General features: G+C 42.3%; 1 protein-coding gene across 1 annotated transcript in view; it reads right to left on the reverse strand.

Annotated features, from left to right (window-relative positions):
• abtb2b (ankyrin repeat and BTB (POZ) domain containing 2b) overlaps positions 1–22,394 on the reverse strand; it is a 140,585-nt gene that overhangs the window by 85,166 nt on the left and 33,025 nt on the right. The gene's annotated exons all lie outside the window — the stretch shown is intronic.

Raw genomic sequence — 22,394 nt, forward strand, 5'->3', positions numbered from 1 at the left:
CCTACCGATCCTTGACGATGTCATTTACAAAATAGCTTCCAATCTCTTGGGTTATTAAACGACAGTAAGTGAAGTGGATTAGCACCCAGTAACAGAATAACATCATGGGTCCCTGATCTAGAAAAGCATAATTCTGAATGTCATTCTCTTCATGGTGATGTTTTAGTGAATATATGGATTATCCTCCTTTGCATGTATTGGGTATTATTCTACAGACTGGCTATTATTCGAATGAGCCCCGACCCCAAACAAGATCACATTTGGTTCGTCCGGACCAGACCAAATCTGTACCAATCATAGAAATATATGTTTCACAAGTTTGGACATCACAGTAGAGTACAGTAGAGTTCAGTTCAGTTTATAGTGATACAGCTACCCCCCTATATACACACACACACCCCGTGTTTGCATTGTTGGCACACTTGGGCTCAGGAATGTCTGAACAGGTGCCCCTCGGAGAGAAAGACAACACAGCACACCACACACACACACACACACACACACACACACACACACACACACACACACACACCACACACACACAACACACACACACACACACACACAACACACACACACACACATCGCAACACACGTGTGCACATGTTTAGACTTCCTGTCAGAAGCCCAGGTGCCTCTCATTCTGACTGGTAGTGGTAAAGTGAGACAGCTCAACCATGTTTACCTTGGAGCCCATGGTAAATATCTGTCCTTAGCAGATGATTTCAGATGAAATTCAGTTGAGAGTCAGGGCTTCAAAAAGGCTCACGGTTTTACATAAGGGACACTACTGCTCTATCTGTCAATAGATTGAAAGAGGGAGTGGGAACTCAGATCAATGTCTCAGTCTGTCTGTTGGCCAGTGCCTTTACTGTAGACAGCGGCCAGTTTACTCTTCATTCACATGCTGACTCGAAACACAAAAACGCACCCACATCCATGCACACACCCACGCACACAGACCACATCCTGAAACAGCCAACTTTCCAAAATGAAGTAGAGGGATGGGTGATAATTGTATCCATGTATTATCAGAATGACATAATAAAGACAACACAGATGGCTGTGTTATCCAGAGCCGAACATCCCACAGAGGGACTGGCCATGTCCAAATACCGATACTTGAGTCCTAAATATTAGGCAGTTGGAGTAAACCAAAAAATTAAGTTCAATAGTATGTGGATTTTTTGGAATTCTAGTATAATTTAAATGCCCGGAGGTCATAATTATTTTCGACGAGAGCTGATCAATTAGACATGGGGATGCACAACCGAAATCAACGAATGGTGGGAGACAACGCAATCACGCATGACACATTCTCAGTATGCGGAAATAGAAAGTGTTATACATTGAACAAAACTATAAAATGCAACATGTAAAGTGTTGGTCCCATGTTTCATGATCTGAAATAAAAGATCCKAGAAATGTTGCATTCACACAAAGCTGGAGCTGTGTGGGCGAATGGTAAAGGGTCTGAATACTTAAGTCAATGTGATATTTCAGTTTTCATTTTCTTAATATATTGCAAAAATTATGGGGTATTGTGTGTAGATTGATGAGAAAAACATAATCATTTWATCCATTTTAGAATAAAGCTGTAACATAACAAAATGGGTAAAAAGTCAAGGGGTTTGAAAACTTTCCGAATGCACTGTATGTATATTTATATGTATGTATGTATGTATGTACAGTTGAAGTCGGAAGTTCACATACACCTTACGCCAAATACATTTAAACTCAGTTTTTTCACAATTCCTGACATTTAATCCTAGTAAAAATCCCCTGTCTTAGGTCAAATAGGATCACCACTTTATTTTAAGAATGTGAAATGTCCGAATAATAGTAGAGAGAGTGATTTATTTCAGCTTTTATTCATTCATCACATTCCCAGTGTGTTCAGAAGTTTACATACACCCAATTAGTATTTGGTAGCATTGTCTTTAAAATTGTTTAACTTGGGTCAAATGTTTTGGGTAGCCTTCCACAAGCTTCCCACAATAAGTTGGGTGAATTCTGGCCCACAAATTGTCTGCAGGTTTGAGGTCAGAGCTTTGTGATGGCCACTCTAATACCTTGACTTTGTTGTCCTTAAGCCATCTTCCACAACGTTGGAAGTATGCTTGGGGTCATTGTCCATTTGGAAGACCCATTTGCGACCAAGCTTTAACTTCCTGACTAATGCCTTGAGATTTTGCTACAATATATCCACATAATTTTACTGCCTCATGATGGCATCTATTTTGTGAAGTGCACCAGTCCCTCCTGCAGCAAAGCACCCCCACAACATGATGCTGCCACCCCCGTGCTTCACGGTTGGGATGGTGTTCTTTGGCTTGCAAGCCTCCCCCTTCTTCCTCCTAACATAACGATGGTCATTATGGCAAAAGTTATATTTTTGTTTCATCAGACCAGAGGACATTTCTCAACAAAAAAAACATCTTTGTCACGATGTGCAGTTGCACACTGTAGTCTGGCTTTTTTATGGCGGTTTTGGAGCAGTGGCTTCTTCCTTGCAGAGCGGCCTTTCAGGTTGTGTCGATATAGGACTCGTTTTACTGTGGATATAGATACTTTTGTACCTGTTTCCTCCAGCATCTTCACAAGGTTGTTTGCTGTTGTTCTGTGATTGATTTGCACTTTTCGCATCAAAGTACGTTCATCTCTAGGAGACAGAACGCGTCTCCTTCCTGAGCGGTGTGACGGCTGCGTGGTCCCATGGTGTTTATACTTGCGTACTATTGTTTGTACACATGATTGTGGCACCTTCAGGGGTTTGGAAATTGCTCCCAAGGATGAACCAGAATTGTGGAGGTCTGCAATATTTTTCCTGAGGTCTTGGCTGATTTCTTTTGATTTTCCCAAGATATCAAGCAAAGAGGCACTGAGTTTGAAGGGAGGCCTTGAAATACATTCACAGGTACACATGCAATTGACTCAAATGATGTCACATAGCCTATCAGAAGCTTTAATTCCATGACATATTTTCTGGAATTTTCCAAGCTGTTTTAAGGCACAGTCAACTTAGTATATGCAAACTGCTGACCCACTGGAATTGTGATACAGTGAATTAAAAGTGAAATAATCTGTCTGTAAACAAAAGTTGGAAAAATGACTTGTGTCATGCACAAACGACTTGCCAGAACTATAGTTTGTTAACAATACATTTGTGGAGTGGTTGAAAAATGTGTTTTAATGACTCCAACTTAAGAATGTAAACTTCCATCTTCAACTGTATGTATGTATGTATGTATGTATGTATGTATGTATGTATGTATGTATGTATGTATGTAAGTATATACAGTTGAAGTCGGAAGTTTACATACACTTAGGTCTGAGTGTATGCATCCTCTAAAGAGGGCGAGGGACAGTTATGGCTTGATCAGAGGAAGGTGGTCAGTGAGATGTTTGATGAAGATGGAGTCTGGTGATGATCTTGTAGAGGGCTAGCCGTGTAGCCACTGGACTTCTCCTTCACAATGTATGGCACACAGTTGGGTGATGCCTCCGCAGCTCTGGGCGCCAGAAAGCTCACCACACACAGTTCAGATTATTAGCCAGTCGTCCTTATTACGAGCCTTCTGCCTCACCACTGCGTTCCTCTAGTGCATCTCCTATTCCTCTCATGCTTCATTCAGGTGACTCTTCAATTGATACATGCGTAGGACTACGGTACACTTACGTTCACTCCAAATATGTTGTTCCAAATGCTTCCTAGAGCTCTGACTTCTCTGACCTTAAGATCCCCAACATCATGATTTGTCCCAGTCTGAGCTCATTTTGTTTTCCAATTGCCAGTTGTCTTGAACGCACCAAAAGTAGTACGTTTTGGCCGTGGCATACTGCATACTTTTTTACTAAACAGTACGTGCTAAATAGTACGTAGTACGATTAGTACACAGTATGCAGTTTAAGTAAGTAGTAGGAAAGACAGATTTTGGACACGGCCAGTGAATGTCTGCGTGCGTCTGAAATCAGCTGCTGAAACAGATATTTACCACATAGGCCAGTGAATGTCTGTGTGCGTGTGCATTTAATCTGAAATCATCTGCTAAGAACAGATATTTACCACGTGCTCCAAGGTAAACATAGTTAAATTGTCTCACTTTACCACTACCAGTCAGATCATGAACATGCACCTGGGCTTCTGACAGGAAATATAAACATGTGCACACACAGCATGTGTGTGTGTGTGTGTGTGTGTGTGTGTGTGTGTGTGTGTGTGTGTGTATCTCCGGGGGCACTGTTCAGGCATTCCTGAGCCCAATTGTGCCAACAATTCAAACACAGGGGGAGATGTGTGTGTGTGTGTGTGTGTGTGTGTGTGTTGTGTGTGTGTGTGTGTGTGTGTGTGTGTGTACCTGCATCACTATGACTAAGCCACTGTGGACACAGCTGTTACGGTGCAGGTGCCGAGTAGTGTAACTCATACATATATTGTGTTTAGTTACCTGAAGGCAACAATGTAACTCCTCACATACATCTACACCAACTCTAAGGGTTGCAATATTTAGCACTGTAGGCCATATAGGGCTACTATTCATGTTCATATGACTTCAGTCCCTTCCCCTCCCTGCCCTCACCTCCCCTCCTCTCCCTTCCTAACTAGAAAACCAGAGAACTTGAACAAAACAGCACTCTCAGTATCACTAGTGATGTACCTGCCAAAGTCCATTTGCCTTTTACTATTTCCCAACGAGGGCCATGTGCGTGTGTGTGTGTGTGTGTGTGTGTGTGTGTGTGTGTGTGTGTGTGTGTGTGTGTGTGTGTGTGTGTGTGTGTGTGTGTGGTGTGTGTGCGCGCGTGCGTGCGCATTGGGTTGTGTGCATTTCCTTCTGTTTAAAGCTATAAAGGCTAAAGCCAAGTCAGCCCACTTGATCTGACTGACAACCTCTCAGCTCTTCCCAGAGCCATAATGGCTAAATAATAGCTGACAGACTGCTTTCTTTAACACACACGAACAGTGTTTTAACAAGCTGTGATGCCTGTCAGAGAAGGCTTGCCCAGAGCGTAACCAAATAAGTCAGTTTTCAGAAATGAATCCAAAGTCCTGCGGTGGACAGCATCTAATAAATAACAGAGACAGAGTCTTCCATCCCTTATCCTTCCAGCCTAAACTTCAGTCAGAGTCTGAAGAGCGATTCAACATGACTTCTACGTCATGTCCCTGTCAAATCTATGATTCCATTATGGAMTATCTTGCTAAGTGCAATAGCACGGTAACAGAAGTATGATGAAACTGATTTTTCACTCTAAAATGTATGCCAAACAAAAACTATTGATTGCAAAGTTAAACAAACCATACAAATCTATGCACAAGGAGTACTTTTTAAAAAATCCACCAATATTTTACAAAACATATACTTGAAGAACAGTGCAGATGTAAAGTTCCGTAACAGAATTACAGTAAATMATCCCTCAATTTTTTGTCACCAAGTTTTCCAAAAACTATMATTAAATACCTACTCTGAATTAAGATTCAAAGTGTTCTGCAGAAAGAATGGGTTGTCAGCTATGATATGACACCCTGACTTTGAAAAATAATCTATTATTTTGGTTATTGAACTACAGTAAGTGAAGTGGATTAACACCGGTTATACCACAGCATTGTTGAATACTCCTGTCTAATTGGCTAGAAGGACATTCTAGAATGGACATTAAAACCAGATAACGGGACAGCTGGAAAAGCCATCGGGACACCTTGCAATCATGACGCAATATGCACCTACACATGCTACTTCCTACAAAGTTACAGAAAGCTAAACCAGCAACTACACAAACTGAAATTGGAAACATTGTAAACACAGGTTCAACGAGGAAACATATTTTTTTGGGGGGGGGGGCATCTGATGACCAACGTGGCGAGTGATGAAGATGAATTTCTCCGGTTGCCTCTGTAACAGTATAACTTTAGACCGTCCCCTCACCCCGACCCGGGCGCGAACCAGGGACCCTCTGCACACATCAACAACTGACACCCACGAAGCGTCGGTACCCATCGCTCCACAAAGGCCGCGGCCCTTGCAGAGCAAGGGGAACCACTACTTCAAGTCTCAGAGCAAGTGACGTCACCGACTGAAAGGCTGGTAGCGCGCACCACCGCTACCTAGCTAGCCCTTTCACATTGGTTACACCTCCACCGCTAAAACTGTCAAATCCTCCCACGTGTTTATGTTTCTAGTTTGACCAGCTGTTTTCAGCWACTGATATTTTTCAATTCGGTTGTCATATTCTAGCCTAGTGTTTGATATCCAATGCAATCTCCTCCTAATTAACAATCAGTGTTGACGAGTGTCCTGACGAGAAGGCAAACCTTTCTCTCTATGCCAGGCAAAAATTGGGCATTATCAGCTCATCATTATGGATGTATCCAAATGAAATGTRCATAGAAAACTACTTTGCTGTTATTTTGGTTGCAGACGTCATAATTGTGTTAACCGTGGCTAGCTGGCTAGCAAGCAAGGGATAAGAGCATTGCCAGCGAGAATTGCACGGAACATAAAAAATGTATAAAAACTGGTTCGCATCCATAAATATCAAACTGATCCTCCGTTCTGTATATAACCGTGGAAAGAATGAACTACGCTGCGTCACCCATTAAGGTAATCAAATTGTATTTGTACATTATTTGGTCATGTACAGAACGTCACCGTTTATCCCTTACATAACAGAATGACGCTAACAGAATGACATCATGGGTCCCTGATCTGTACTAACAGAAATGCATAATTATGGGTGTGATAGTACACAAAGTACACAAAGGTAAAAGAATGCAATATCCTCCTCTGCATGTGTGGGTATTGTTCCATACATTGGCTAGTATTCTAATGCTCAATGGGTGAGGACGGTGGTTACAAAAAATGAAACGAGAGGGCTCATGGGTAGGGGTCCGTAGTGGTGACATTAACTGGAGAGAAAAAAAATCGAATCAAATGTTATTTATCACATGCTTCGTAAACAACAAGTGTAGACTAACAGTGAAATCCTTACTTATGGGCCCACCCCAACAATGCAGAGGAAAATAGAAAAACAATAGAAAGATAATGACATGAGGAAAAAAACACAATGAGTAAATATAACTTGGCTATACACTGTACACAGGGTACCTCTACCGAGTAGATGTGCAGGAGTACGAGGTAATTGAGGTAGATATGTACATATAGGTAGAGATAAAGTGACTAGGCAACAAGATGGACAATAAGCAGTAGCAGCAGCATATGTGATGAGCAATGTTCCCTCTAAACTGCGGCCTGCGCGGGCCCACAGCTCCCCTCGGACTGCTGCACAGATGAAATATCAGCGCGCGCAGAGAAGCACGAGGTTGAACTTCACTCAACTTTCTAGTTTTCCCTTTAGTTAACACTATCAACGTTTCGCTGTGGGAATTGTGCTCAAATCAACGCATTATTATCCCCTTTCAATGTAGCATACCGAAACAAAATGAACTACGCAAGCCTTGTCTTGCAGGCAGCACGCATTGGAGTATGATTCTATTGCATTGACATGCATGACTCAGCACACAGACCTGTGCGCCAAAACCAATCAGAGCTGCAGTAGGCCTATATGCAAATAGTTATTACCAAATATGGATCTGTGCCATTCACTTTGAGTCGTGAGTAGATGCGCTTGGGCACATTTGTTCATATCCCTTGCTAGTTAGTGAGTTATTAGCCTAGTTATAGCTCAGGTAAAGATATTTTTTTTATGTCTTAAAGGGACAGTGTTGTATTTTGAGACGGTCTCTAATAACCTAAGTAGCCAATAGGCAAAGAATAGCATAACTTGTCTGATTCTTTGTAATAATGGAATTGGAATAATAATACATTTTATTTTGTAAAGTGGTGTCTTGCATCAAACAACAACATGTTCAGTCACCTCCTTGTCTGAAGGACAAGTGGATAAACAGGTTAATGTCAAGCCCTGCATGTTTTTTTTCAAAAGTCTCATGGAATGTAGGCCTCTACATTGAACACCACACATTTMCTGCTACTGTAGGCTGAATGATGAAACAGCAAAATGTTATGGGATGCATTTTTCTCCATTGTTTTTGATGGTTSGCCACTCTYGTAGGRTTACGATATGATCAAATAGCCACAGTAGCCTACTTTGCCACTTAAAACTGTAGCTTAGTGGGTACAGCCTTAATTTTCACAGTAAACACGCACCGTAAACACATTTTCACAATATTCAAGTTTCTCATACTTGATGAGTCAAAAGAGTCAGTGCAAAGGAGGGCCAATGCAGATAGTCCAGGTAGCTATTTGGTTAACTATTTAGCAGTCGTATGCCTTTGGGGTAGAAGCTGTTCAGATTCCTGTTAGTTCCAGACTTGGTGCATTGCTACCGCTTGCTATGCGGTAGAAGAGAGAACAGTCTATGATTTGGGTGACTGGAGTCTGACAATTTTAGGGCCTTCCTCTGGTATAGAGGTCCTGGATGGAAAGGAGCTCGCCCCCCGTTTTATGTGTGGGTTAATTGTCGGAGTAGAGGACCTTGTGCATTTCAGGTAAAATAACAACTCAATGTTTATATCCCAGGACAAATTAGCTAATAACAGCAAYCTAGCTAAATAGAACAAATTAGCTAGCAAGTGCAAGCTAACTAGCTAAATTGCCATAAATGTTTAWTGCTTTTCGACCTGTCCCCAAATTAATGTGATTGGTTCAGAGTTTGTTTTGATATTTTAACCTGCGTGTCGTGATCACGTTTGGTGTAGGGGGACAAAATACATTTATGCACGATGGCAGACGGTTTTGGTTCCGTGATAGTGTTGCCACGCTTTCGACAAAATACGGATGGTTCCTTATTTCACTGAAAGAATAAACGTYTTGTTTTCGAAATGATCGTTTCTGGATTTGACCATATTAATGACCAAAGGCTCGTATTTCTCTGTGTTTATTATAATTAAGCCTARGATTTGATATTTGATAGAGCAGTCTGACTGAGCAGTGGTAGGCAGCAGCAGGCTCGTAAGCATTAATTCAAACAGCACTTTCCTGCGTTTGCAAGCAGCTCTTAGCAATGATTGAAGCACAGCGCTGTTTATGACTTCAAGCCTATCAACTCCCAAGATTAGGCTGGCAATACTAAAGTGCCTATAAGAACATCCAATAGTCAAAGGTATATGACATACAAATGGCATAGAGAGAAATAGTTGARGCGTCATAATTCCTATAATAACTACAACCTAAAATGTCTGAACTGGGAATATTGAAGAACTGGGCATTTTGAACCACCAGCTTTCATATGTTCTCATGTTCTGAGCAAGGAACTTAAACGTTAGCTTTTTACATGGCACATATTGCACTTTTACTTTCTTCTCCAACACTGTATTTTTGCATTATTTAAACCAAATTTAACATGTTTCATTATTTATTTGAGACTAAATAGATGTATGTATTATATTAAGTTAAAATAAAAAGGTCATTGATCATTTATAATTGTTGTAATTGCCATAATTACAAATATACATATAAAAATATCGGTATTAATTGGTCCTCCAATAATCAGTATCGGTATAGGCATTGAAAAATAATAATGGGTCGACCTCTAGTGCAAACCCACAGTTTCATCAGTTGTCTGGGTGGCTGGTCTCAGACATGAGAAAGCCGCATGTGGAGGTCCTGGGCTGGCATAGCTACACGTAGTCTGCGGTTGTGAGGCCGGTTGGACCTACTGCCAAATTCTCTGAAATGACGTTGGAGTAGTGTTTTGGTAGAGGCGTCTTATGGTTCCCTCTTCAAAGGGGGAGACATTCTAGACCCAAATTTTTCGAGACCTATATCCATCCTGCCCTGCCTTTCTAAAAACTTCAAAAGCCAAGTTAACAAACAGATCACCGACTATTTCGAATCCCACCGTACCTTCTCCACTATGCAATCTGGTTTCCGAGCTGGTCATGGGTGCACCTCAGCCACGCTCAAGGTCCTAAATTATATCATAACCGCCATCGATAAAAGACAGTACTGTGCAGCCGTCTTCATCGACCTGGCCAAGGCTTTCGACTCTGTCAATCACCGTATRCTTATCGGCAGACTCAATAGCCTTGGCTTCTCAAATGACTGCCTCGCCTGGTTCACCAACTACTTATCAGATAGAGTTCAGTGTGTCAAATCGGAGGGCCTGTTGTCCAGACCTCTGGCAGTCTCTATGGGGGTGCCACAGGGTTCAGATCTCGGGCCAACCCTTTTCTCTGTATACATCAATGATGTCGCTCTTGCTGCTGGTTAATCTCTGATCCACCTCTACGCAGAGGACACCATTCTGTATACATCTGGCCCTTCTTTGGACACTGTGCTAACAAAACTCCAAACGAGCTTCATCGCCATACAACACTCCTTCCGTGGCCTCCAACTGCTTTTCAATGCMAGTAAAACTAAYTGCATGCTCTTCAACCGATTGCTGCCCGCACCCTCCCGCCCAACTAGCATCACTACTCTGGACGGTTCTGACTTAGAATATGTGGACAACTACAAATACCTAGCTGTCTGGTTAGACTGTAAACTCTCCTTCCAGACTCACATTAAGTATCTCCAATACAAAATTAAATCTAGAATCGGCGTCCTATTTCGCAACAAAGCCTCCTTCACTCATGCTGCCAAACATACCCTCGTAAAACTGACTAACCTACCGATCCTTGACTCTGGCGATGTCATTTACAAAATAGCCCCCAACACTACTCAGCAAACTGGAAGTAGTCGATCACAGTCCCATATACTTTGTCACCAAAGCCCCATATACTACCCACCACTGCGACCTGTATGCTCTCGTTGGCTGGCCCTCACTACATATCCGTCGCTAAACCCACTGGCTCCAGGTCATCTAACTCCTTGCTAGGTAAAGCCCCGCCTTTTCTCAGCTCACCATCGCAACACCCACCCGTAGCACACACTCATGCAGGTATATTGCACTGGTCATCCAAAGCCAACACTTATTTTGGCCGCCTTTCCTTCCAGTTCTCTGCTGCCAATGAGTGGAACGAATTGCAAAAATCACTGAAGATGGAGTCTTATATCTCCCATTCTAACTTTAAGCATCAGCTGTCAGAACAGCACTGTACACAGCCAATCTGRAAATAACACACCCAACTACCTCATCCCCATAGTATTACTTACACTCTTGCTCTTTTGCACCCCAGTATCTCTACAAGCTTCCCACAATAAGTTGGGTGAATTTTGGCCCATTCCTCCTGACAGAGCTGGTGTAACTGAGTCAGGCTTGTAGGCCTCCTTGCTCCCACATGCTTTTTCAGTTCTGCCCACAAATTTTCTATAGGGTTGAGGTTAGGGCTTTGTGATGGCCACTCCAAGACCTTGACTTTGTTGTCCTTAAGCCATTTTGCCACAACTTCAGAAGTATGCTTGGGGTCATAGTCCATTTGGAAGACCCATTTGCGACCAAGCTTTAACTTCCTGACTGATTTCTTGAGATGTTGTTTCAATATATCCACATAATTTTCCTGCCTCATGATGCTATTTATTTTGTGAAGTGCACCAGTCCCTCCTGCAGCAAAGCACCCCCACAACATGATGCTGCCACCCCCGTGCTTCACAGTTGGGATGGGGTTCTTTGGCTTGCAAGCGTTCCCCTTCTTCCTCCAAACATAATGATGGTCATTATGGCCAAACAGTTCTATTTTTGTTTCATCAGAGACCAGAGGAAATTTCTTCGTCCCCATGTGCAGTTGCAAACCGTAGTCTGGCTTTTTTATGGCGGTTTTGGAGCAGTGGCTTCTTCCTTGCAGAGAGGCTTTTCAGGTTATGTCAATATATGACTTGTTTTACTGTGGATATAGATACTTTGGTACCGGTTTCCTCCAGCATCTTCACAAGATCCTTTGCTGTTGTTCGGGGATTTATTTTCACTTTTCGCACCAAAGTACGTTCATCTCTAGGAGACAGAACGTGTCTCCTTCCTGAGCGGTATGACGGCTGCGTGGTCCAATGGTGTTTATAATTGCYTACTATTGTTTGTGCAGATGAACGTGGTACCTTCAGACGTTTGGAAAATGCTCCCAAGGGCGAACCAGACTTGTGGAGGTCTACAWTTTTTTTCTGAGGTCTGAGCCACAGAGTTTGAAGGTAGGCCTTGAAWTACATCCACAGGTACACCTCCAATTGACTCAAATGATGTCAATTAGCCTATCAGAAGCTTCTAAAGCCATGACATCATTTTCTGGAATTTTCCAAGCTGTTTAAAAGGCACAGTCAACTTAGTGTATGTAAACTTCTGACCCACTGGAATTGTGATACAGGGAATTATAAGTGAAATAATCTGTCTGTAATCAATTGTTGGAAAAAATACTTGTGTCGTGCACAAAGTTTGTTAACAAGAAATTTGTGGAGTGGTTGAAAAACTAGTTTTAATGACTTCAACCTAAGTGTATGTAAACTTCCGACTTAATCTGTATATACACACACAGACACTTTTTTTACATCAGTGAGTCAATGCGAAACAGTCCTGTAGCTTAGCATCCACTTCATCGGACCACTTCTGTATTGAGCACGTTACTGGTACTTCCTGTTAGATTTTTTGCTTGTAAGCAGGAATCAGGAGGATAAGAGCTTTTCATTTCTGTGTGTGTTGAGTAAAGGTGATCTAGGGTTTTGTCGCCTCTAGTTGCACAGGTGACATGTTGAGGCACAGAGAGATGTTGTCCAGACTGTTTTCACAGTAGCAGATGACCCAACTGTGGTTTGTGACTACTATAATTTCCCATTTTAGCCAATTCAATTGCAATTATTCTGTTACAGATTTTTCGGCCATTCTGTTACAGATTTCGTAACAGAATTACATGTTTTAATCACTTAATAAATCATTAAACAACATTATCAGTAAAAATGATAACTAATTGGTAGGTCTACCGTTGTTACCTTTGTGATTTTTCATTATTCTCCCTCCTCACGAAGGAGAGAAATTAGAAAATATCTTAAAGATAAAGGTTTTTGTTACAGAATGACAAGACAATAGGCAAGATTTCTTAAACTTACAGAACGCAAATAATTTATGCAATATTAAAAATAAATGTTGATAGTAGTTGGCAAGGGTATTCAACATTATTGTGCTTTGAAGTATTTCTAAGAGAAGAGAAAAGAAGAGAAGAGGGGGTTGACCAACATTGTAACAGCTCTCACACATCCCTCTTTAGGGAGTAGTAGAATGAAAACAAGCTGCCAAACAGATTTGTCACCCCCAAGTCAGCGTCCCAAATGGCACCCATAGGGCTCCAGTCAAAAGTAGTGCACTATATAGGGAATACAGTGCCATTTGGGATGCAGCCCAAATCTGCTGTTTACACAGGGCCTGTGTGTGTAAAAATAGCCACCTAGCCCCCAGACCCTCTCCCACCCACCCCACTTTCCCCCCCTCTCCTCCCACACCCTCGGGTATCCTTTTAGGGCTTTGTTGGGTAGAGGACATGGATGACTGTTCTGGAAACACCACTTGTGTGGTCAGGATGTGGCTAGCACCTCTCAGAAGGCTCTCTAGTCATGATTTACTAAGTAGATCCACAGTGGACCTATAGCACATAGTTCTCAGATTATTCACCAGTGGCGTGTTACCAGTTACCTGGAATTGGCAATTAAGAAACGTACATTTTCAAGTTCTGTTGCAAACCGTTTCGATTTTTTTCCTCCATTATGTGCCCAAATGAACACAACTCATGTAACTCGCTTGTTACTGTTGAAGTTCTATTCTCACACTTTCTCACCAACCGAAAGATGGTACAGTTAGCGCTGCCAATCTCCCTGCTCTCTCTCTTCTCCCATTTGCCTTTCACCTCACCCTGCGTCTGGTCACTCCCAACGCCAGCCTCTGCTCCCCCTTTGGGGAAATCCCACATCCGCTGAGGGCTAGGCAGAAGCTGAGGCTCATGGGACAGCTCTCTCAGCTCCAGACCAAGTGGTCAGGGTTAAGGTTTGGGCTGCCCAGAGTCTCCCCTAACGTGCAGACACAGACACGCGCACACAGGTAGGCACACGCACAGACAGACAGGCACCCACACAGACACAGACACAGACACACACGCTTTGGGGCTGAACAGGCTCGGGCCAACACCCATTCCTTTTTCCACCCTCAATTTCAAAAATAATTCTACCAGAGGCCTGGTTTAACCAAGGCATAGGATAAAGTGATTATGAAGGAATGGAGCATGTGTGTGTGTGTGTGTGCGTGGTTGGTTGGGCAATGTAGTTCTGTAAAATTAAAGGTGACAATTGGCTACTATTCACTCCAAGGAGATTGAGAAAGAAAGGAGAGATTAAAAAAATAAAATATGAAATCTATCATGCCAATAAAGCACCTTGAGAAAAGGAGAGAATACTGTACCATGTGATACCCAAAGATTCGTTTCCCATTCTACACAGTTCCTATCCATCTTTAATAACGTCTTCCCCCATACTAGTCCTGTGAAAGCCTTAATCTCCACTCTCGCCTCTGTATTTTCCCACGAGTTGGAGAGCAGCACTCTGGGCCCGTGTGGTTAGATGTGGGCAAGGAGAGAGAGGGTGGAGAAGAAAGAAGGAAAGAACGAGGGGTGTAAGAGAAGTAGAGAGATAAAGAGAGAGATAAACACACACTCACGAGCACACTGATTGGTTTTTCAGACCAGCGCTGCCTGCTGCCCACACATGCTAGCCAGGTCATACATATTACTTGACCTCACTGTAGCTAACTACACATCTCCATGGCGGTCATAGGGTAATTATGGGATGTGGCGTACAGACAGCAGGTTGAGTTGGAGTTTTGCTTGATCTCTCTCTGCCTCTCTCACTTTCTCTTCTCAAATTCAAATGACTTTATTGGCACTTCCCTCGACAGTCAGCAAGATGGATGTTCGTTCTTTGACAAATCTGCACACCTGGTAGCAGTAAGCAGTGATCAACGTGTTGCCAAGAGTCCAACCCCACGCAAATTGCATTAGCACTAACATATACTGTCTACTCCCGAGTGGTGCAGCAGTCTAAGGCACTGCATCACAGTGCTAGAGGTGTCACTACAGACCCTGGTTCGATCCCAGGCTGTATCACAACCGGACATGATTGGGAGTCCCATAGAGCGGAGCACAATTGGACCAGCGTCGTACAGGTTAGGGTTTGGCCGGGGAAGGCATTCATTGTAAAAATAAGAATTTGTTCTCAACTGACTTGCCTAGTTAAAGAAAAATATATATATTATAATAATTCTCCCAACTGGTAAAGTAGATAGCTTAACCTCTCACTTAGCAGACTTTGTAAAAGGCCTGTTGGATGCTTGTAAACATTTGGAAAACGTTTGCAGTTTGGAGAACCTTGGTCGGATTGGGACGTTACAGAGCCTTGATCTATTCTAAACCCTGAGGGGGGAGAATCTATGCTAGAAATGGCATGCTGTCCATCTGTTATTATGATAAACACACACACACAGCAATTGGCCTGCTCCACTCCGGGAAATGATGATGGCATTTCAAGACTGGCGTGCGGAACCAAAGGAGTAGCGTAGAGAGGGATTCAGGGACGGTGGAACAAGGGATGTGAGGGAATGACGGAACTCCAGGGAGGAATTCTAAATTCCATAGGGTCGGGATAAGAAGAGGCCTCCTCAAAGTTTGTCTCCGGCAGCAGGAGACTGGATGTGATAGCTATGCATGAGGGAGCCCCCCCCCCACCCACCCACACACACACACACACACACACACACACATGCCCACACACATATACGTGCAAACACACACACACACACCAAAAGTCACACAGAAACACTAACCCATCATAAGGTGATAAATATCACCTCTCACACCTAGTGCTAATCAAAGCACTATAGGCACCATGCAGAGGGTGAGAACAAATTCCTCTCCACCTCTCTGTCTGTCTCTCTGTCTGCTAGATATCCGTCTGAGCTTCTACCCCGTGTGTGTGTGTGTGTGTGTGTGTGTGTGTGTGTGTGTGTGTGTGTGTGTGTGTGTGTGTGCGTGTGTGCGTGCGTGCATATGTGTGTGTGTGTCCTTCTGGGTATATATATAGTTATATATGGTGTGGGGAAAAAAACTTTTTTTATGGGGGAATTTATTTATATACATATGAGAAAAAAAAAATAATAAAATATATATATTTTAAGACGGAAACTATTGGATTGGCTGTCTTCAACGAATGGCAGGACTGTATCTGGAACTGCATGTTGAAGATAGAATGAATAGTATAGGAGATTGTGTGTGCTCTATTCATTCTCCCTGACAGAAATGTATTGTGTAGAATAAATGACTATCTGAACATTCTGTAAATGTCCATTCTTCTAAATGTCCATTGCCCCAGGTGTACATTATCAAGCCAAACCAATGAACCAATGATATTTTGTACAGATAATTATAAGTAAGTTGTGACGCTCAACTACTGCATGGCTCTTTTAACATGCCAGTGAAAAGGTCGAAAGCTGCAATAAATGTTATGATACCTGATAAATACTGCAGAGTACAGCAGAGTAATTCAAAGCCATTAGAAAACACTGCAAACAGCAAGTTGGATGCTTTGTCCTCCTGAGGGTAAGTGTTCTTGTTTCAAAAACACACTATACCATCTTAAAGGGATAGTTTACACAGAATACAAACTGACATGATTTTCCACTAACTTGGCAGTAGTTGTTTCAAGTTTTGGAATATTTAGTTGTTTTCTTTTGACAACTAATAGCCATATTTTGTTACTTTTAGCGTTCTCAGTAACACTTAACATGAAACTGTTTTTGTGCCTGTGTACTAAAACTGTAAACACGTTTGGAGCAACATTTTATTAGCATGTTAATACATAATACTTTGGTAATTGCATTTTAATTGCATAGAGCTGAGAGTTTTAGTAAGTACTGTACACAAGAGAAATAGTCAATGTTCCTTATTCCACTTATGTCACAATGTTATTATTATGCAATTCCTGAAGTCCTGTGTAACAATGTTTCTATTGTAATTATCACAGTTACTAAACGAGTATCAAGAACTGGATGTCAAGTGACACTGTATTACCATATGTCTCACTCATTATGAAAATATATGTGTTAGTCATTTTGAAGCTGTAAAATAGGTCTACTTCTATGTCCCTCGTGTATTTAATTCTACGCTACATAAAGATTGACGTCTAAGACCCCTCCAAACCATGTGCTTATGATCATATATTTAGACTAATTCAACTAAATGTTGTCGTTTTTGGGTCTTCAAATATTTGGCAGCCGTCAAATGAATATTTTGTTTTGTTTTCAAATAACTTGCATATATTCAAATACCTTTGGTTTTCTGAGAGTTATTCTAAATTTGTTTTTTCCAGAAACCTGTATTTGAATATCAAAGAAAATATCATTTTTGTTGAAACTCTATATAAACTTTATTCGACTACTTTGAGTATTTGAAAAGTTGGTATTGTCAAATAAACTACAAAATACAACTATTGTCTGCCTAGGTCTGGTATGTGTTGACTTGAAGTGTGTGTGTGTGTGTGTGTGTGTGTGTGTGTGTGTGTGTGTGTGTGTGTGTGTGTGTGTGTGTGTGTGTGTGTGTGTTCTTCACTACAAGCAGTGAAAAAGACATCCTCAACCATGAGGATATGGCTTGACTTAACTGTTTGTCTCTAATAACTTGGCACTCACTCACTGTCTGACATAGATACACATCGACACTACGATAACACATGCATAGACAGACAGACCACACACACGCACACACACAGCAATTGTTCTGAGGGGCAGATGCTCTATGGGAGGGATGGGCAACTTTGATAGGGGTAGGGACCACAAGAAATCTCAACTCATCATGAGGGGTGGCAGTGGCACGCGGGCCTGCGTACCCACATCCATACACACAGTCAAAGCCAGCCCAAGCCTTTTGGAGGCCCGGAGCAAAACATTTCTTGACAGCAGAGAACTTTGCTTTTGTTTTAGAGTTTCCTGGAATTATACACATTTTGAAATTAGCAGTTTTACAGCCAATTTCCTGCAAAAACACAACTAAGCAATTTGTGCAGGTTGCAACTCTGCTCCTTCTGTGTCCGTGTGTCCGTGTGTGTGCGTGTTGTTTGGCAGTAGCTAAATGGGTTTTAAGGTTTCCAAATGCTTGGTTTGGCTGGCACCTAGCCGAACTCGGCTAGGCGAACTGAAAGAGTGTACTCCCATACTCCCTTAAAAGACATTCGATTGAAACATTTTTGAGAAAAGCGGCAATAATACTGTTTGCCCATCTTGAGACGCTGTAGCCACTATACACTTCCTCAAAAGAGTCTGGAGTAATCTAAGATAACTCAATAAATCTGTCATTCATTTTGACAATTTGCAGAGAAGATCTTGGTAGATCTTGGTATCTTGGTAGCGCAATTTCACATCTAACTAAGATGTTTGGCGCAGTATTCCTCAGGTGAAAGAAAGTGCATGAAAGTGAGTAGTCTATAATCGAATGACAACAAACACTTCATTGAAGAATCCCCACTATTGACCAATCACCGACGAAGGAACGTAGTTTTCGATTCCCTCAAGAAAATATTTCACGGCATGGACAGCCGGGGGGGAAAAAAACTTGCCGAAGACCAAAACGAACAAAAAGTCAATGTCTTCTTAATATATGCACAAACTGTTCCGGATGGGAACTAGGCTATTTACGATCCGCTAGTCTTGAAGCCTCCAGTCGTAGTGTGCATTCCCTCCACCCCTCCAAACACACCCCTAAACCGTTACAAGGCTGCTGAAAGGATCCCTCTGTAGGCTACTTCACTAGGAAAAGTTTCCCCCTGGTAAACCAGGCCACTAAATGCGTCACAGACAAAGCGAGACTTGTTGGGCCACTCAGTTAACGGTCAAAAGGCATGGCAACCCCTCCACCACCACTACTTCCTCTTCAGTGACCTCTCTCTTTCTGTTTGTGGCGGGGCTTATAATATACATTTAACTATTGCACCCTATTCCCTATGTAGTGCAATACTTTTCACCAGGTCCCATAGGCCTCCAATCAAAATGTGTGCACTATATAGGTACAGTAATAGGGTCTAATTTGGGACACAACCTATATTTATCAAGTGTGAAGCTGCCTTTGAGGCTCATTTTAAAGCACCATAACAGAAGGATATAGCATAAGCAGTAGAGCTTTAATACTTACACAGATGTGCATCGGCCGTAAACTGTGTTGCCTAACATAAAACAACGCGAGCAAAAATGAAAACATATGTTGAAAACGTATGTTACATGCTTCTGTTATGGTGCTTTAAAATCTACCACATGCAGTATGTGTGCATCATATATATCACCCTATTCCCTTTGGGCCCTGGTCAAAAGTAGTGCACTTATATATATAATTTTTTTATTTTACCTTTATTTAACTAAGCAAGTCAGTTAAGAACAAATTCTTATTTACAATTGTGGCCTACCCRGGCCAAACCCTAACCCGGACGACGCCAATTGTGCACCACCCTATGGGACTCCCAATCACAGTTGGTTGTGATACAGCCTGGAATCGAACCAGGGTCTGTAGTGAAGCCTCTAGCACTGAGATGCAGTGCCTTAGACCACTGCGCCAACTCGGGAGCCCCATATAGGGGATAGGGTGCCATTTGGGACATACACGTACTGTACATGGTACTGTGAAACAGCCAGTGTGGAACGTACATGGTGAATAAAGAACTGCAACTGTTCCACTTGGACATGCTTCCTATACAGGCTTTATGAGTACAAACACTTACTTTTAGTAAGGTGTTACAGGAGAAGGCCTGTTTGTCACACTTGTAGGTCAGGGGCGTAACTTTTATTTGAAATGTGGGGGGGACAATATTATGGTTGGGCGGTATCCAGATTCCCATGCCGTGCCTGCGCCATCAAGGGATTTACGGTATTACTTGTAGTGCACACAAGGGGCAGCATATATTTTTTTCAAACGTGAAAATAATCCCCAAAATCATCACTAACAAGTACTATGGAATTCTCGTAGCGGATGATAGGTAAATGCTAACGAGKGCATGCAAACATGCGGGTTAACCCGGAAGCCAGCTGCACCAATGTGTCAGAGGAAACACTGTTCAACTGAAAACCGAGGTCAGCCTGAAGGCGCACGGCCTGCCACAAGGAGTCGCTAGAGCGCGATGAGCCAAGTAAAGCCCCCCCGGCCAAACCCTCCCCTAACGCGGACGACGCTGGGCCAATTGTGCGCCACCCTATGGGACTCCCGGTCACGGTCAGTAATGACACAACCTGGGATCGAACCCCAGGCTGTAGTGACGCCGCAACACTGCGATGCAGTGCCTTAGACCGCTGCGCCAGTCGGGAGGCCAAAACCGACATTATCTTAATCGAGGAGGAGATTGTCTCTGCTGCTGTTACCAAGAAGCTTGATCCTGCAAGCTAACATTAACCACTTAGCTAACATTAGCAAGTTCGCAAAACCCAGCTGGAGAGAATTGATTTGGCACATCCTAGATAGTTAACTTAATAGTTCTAAGATATATAGCTGGCAAATATTAGTAGTGAATTTCATACAAGTGTAACTTAAGTTGCGCTGCAGAGATGACTCACCTTACGAAGCTCTGATTTTCCTCGTTGTGCTTCTTTGTAAACAAACACACGTGACTGGCTCAAACTGCTGTTTTGGGAAACTAGTATCAGTAAGCTTCATAATGAAAAATTATCTAACGGGTGAAATTATGAATGTGATATGCTTTATTTATTACCTAGTGTACAAGTTGACTGCAGGTATTTATGTGAAAAGTACTAATATTCAAAGTCCAAAAAACGTACCAGAATGTGAACAAAATGCTAACAAGTACTAAGGAATCCTTATCGAAAATGCTAACTAAATGGTAACGAGCGCATTGCGAACATTTTGTACAGTTTCTGACCTAAACTATACAAGTATAAAAATAACAAAAAAATGCTACTCACAGTTTGCTGCACACCCAAAACGAATAATAGCTAGCAAGGATCTTGATACAGAAGGCGATTCTTTGCTGTTACCAAGCAAAATGCTTGATTTTGGAAGAAGCTAACCACTTAGCTTCTTCCTGCTAGATCGTAAACTAGCTACTAAATCAGCAAACCAAATGCACAACTGCAGAGGAATTAGCAGATTTTAGACAGTTAACTTAATAGTTATAAGATCTCTAGCTGGCAAACATTTAGTTGTGAATTCCATACTGTAATTAGATCACCTGACGCATGCTGCATCCCAGTAATTGGCTAACAAGGCTCCGGTCTCTCATCGTTGTGTGCTTGTAAACAAACACCACATGTGACTGGGGACCGTAAGATACATAATAAATGGGACAGGTGAAATGAAGAACGAAATGTTCTTTATCTCCAATAATATTGCACAAGTTGACTACAGATATTTACTTAAAAAGGAGCAATAACATTTTTCCAAAAATTAAGCAGTATTGGCGATATTCAAAAACCATCCTGTGGCTTTTTCCAAATACCCCGGTATTCCACACTCTTATTGCATATGGCGTCTACGAATAAAATGTTTTTCTTTAATATGATGATATAGCAATAGACAAAATTGAAGAGGACAACATTTTTATTTTTAAATGTGTTTGAGGGGGCATGTCCCCCCCAGTCCCTATTGGAAGTTACGCCCATGCTTAGTGATGCTTAGTGATAGGAGCAGAAAGTAAAGTTGTGTTTCAGAGGCTGTGACAGAGTGGAAGGCTACACACTTTTTAGGAACTGCTTTGTTTAACTACTGTCTGAGTGACTTCCTCTGCTGTCTCCCCCCTCTTCTACCACACACACACACACACACATATTCCGAGTCGAGTTTCACCATCCCCAAAGTCCCTAGTTAACCCCTATGCACATTCTGCACGTGACAGAAATAGTGCAACATTTTTAATTCAATTACCGTAATAAAACAATAGTCTTTATTCATCCGTCTCGGGATGATGATGTCAGATTCACCGTGCGTCATCCTCTTCTTTCACTCAATGGTCATGTCTTTCTATATGAGACTAAAGGAAACTTGGCCTGCTCCATTGGCATTGGCTCTCTTTCTAACTGGACCACAGCACAGACACACAGATGGCCCACACAACACACACACACACAGACGGAGAGAGGAATGGGGGAGACAGAGAGGGATACAGCAGATGTGCAAGAAAAGGAGGAACACACAAGGCCACAAACGCATTCCAATAGGCCTACTAAGACACTTGCATAAACACACACACAGTCACATGGAAATTCTGAAGAAGACACAGGGAAAACACAGACTGACAAATTTAGAGACACTTGGGGATCTGTCTCTCTTTCACTCTCTCACACACACAAGTGCCTTGTCCTTATCACCAAAGCCTGAAGTGTGTGTAGTCAAGCAACACGTGTGACAACCGACAACCCCAGCCACCCCTCTACACACACAAACCTCAGTGTTTTGGCAAGAAAATTAGACTAATCGGGGCTCAGTGAAGTAT

The sequence above is a fragment of the Salvelinus sp. IW2-2015 genome, linkage group LG4q.1:29 (assembly GCF_002910315.2).
Source record: "Salvelinus sp. IW2-2015 linkage group LG4q.1:29, ASM291031v2, whole genome shotgun sequence".
Lineage (NCBI taxonomy): Eukaryota > Metazoa > Chordata > Actinopteri > Salmoniformes > Salmonidae > Salvelinus > Salvelinus sp. IW2-2015.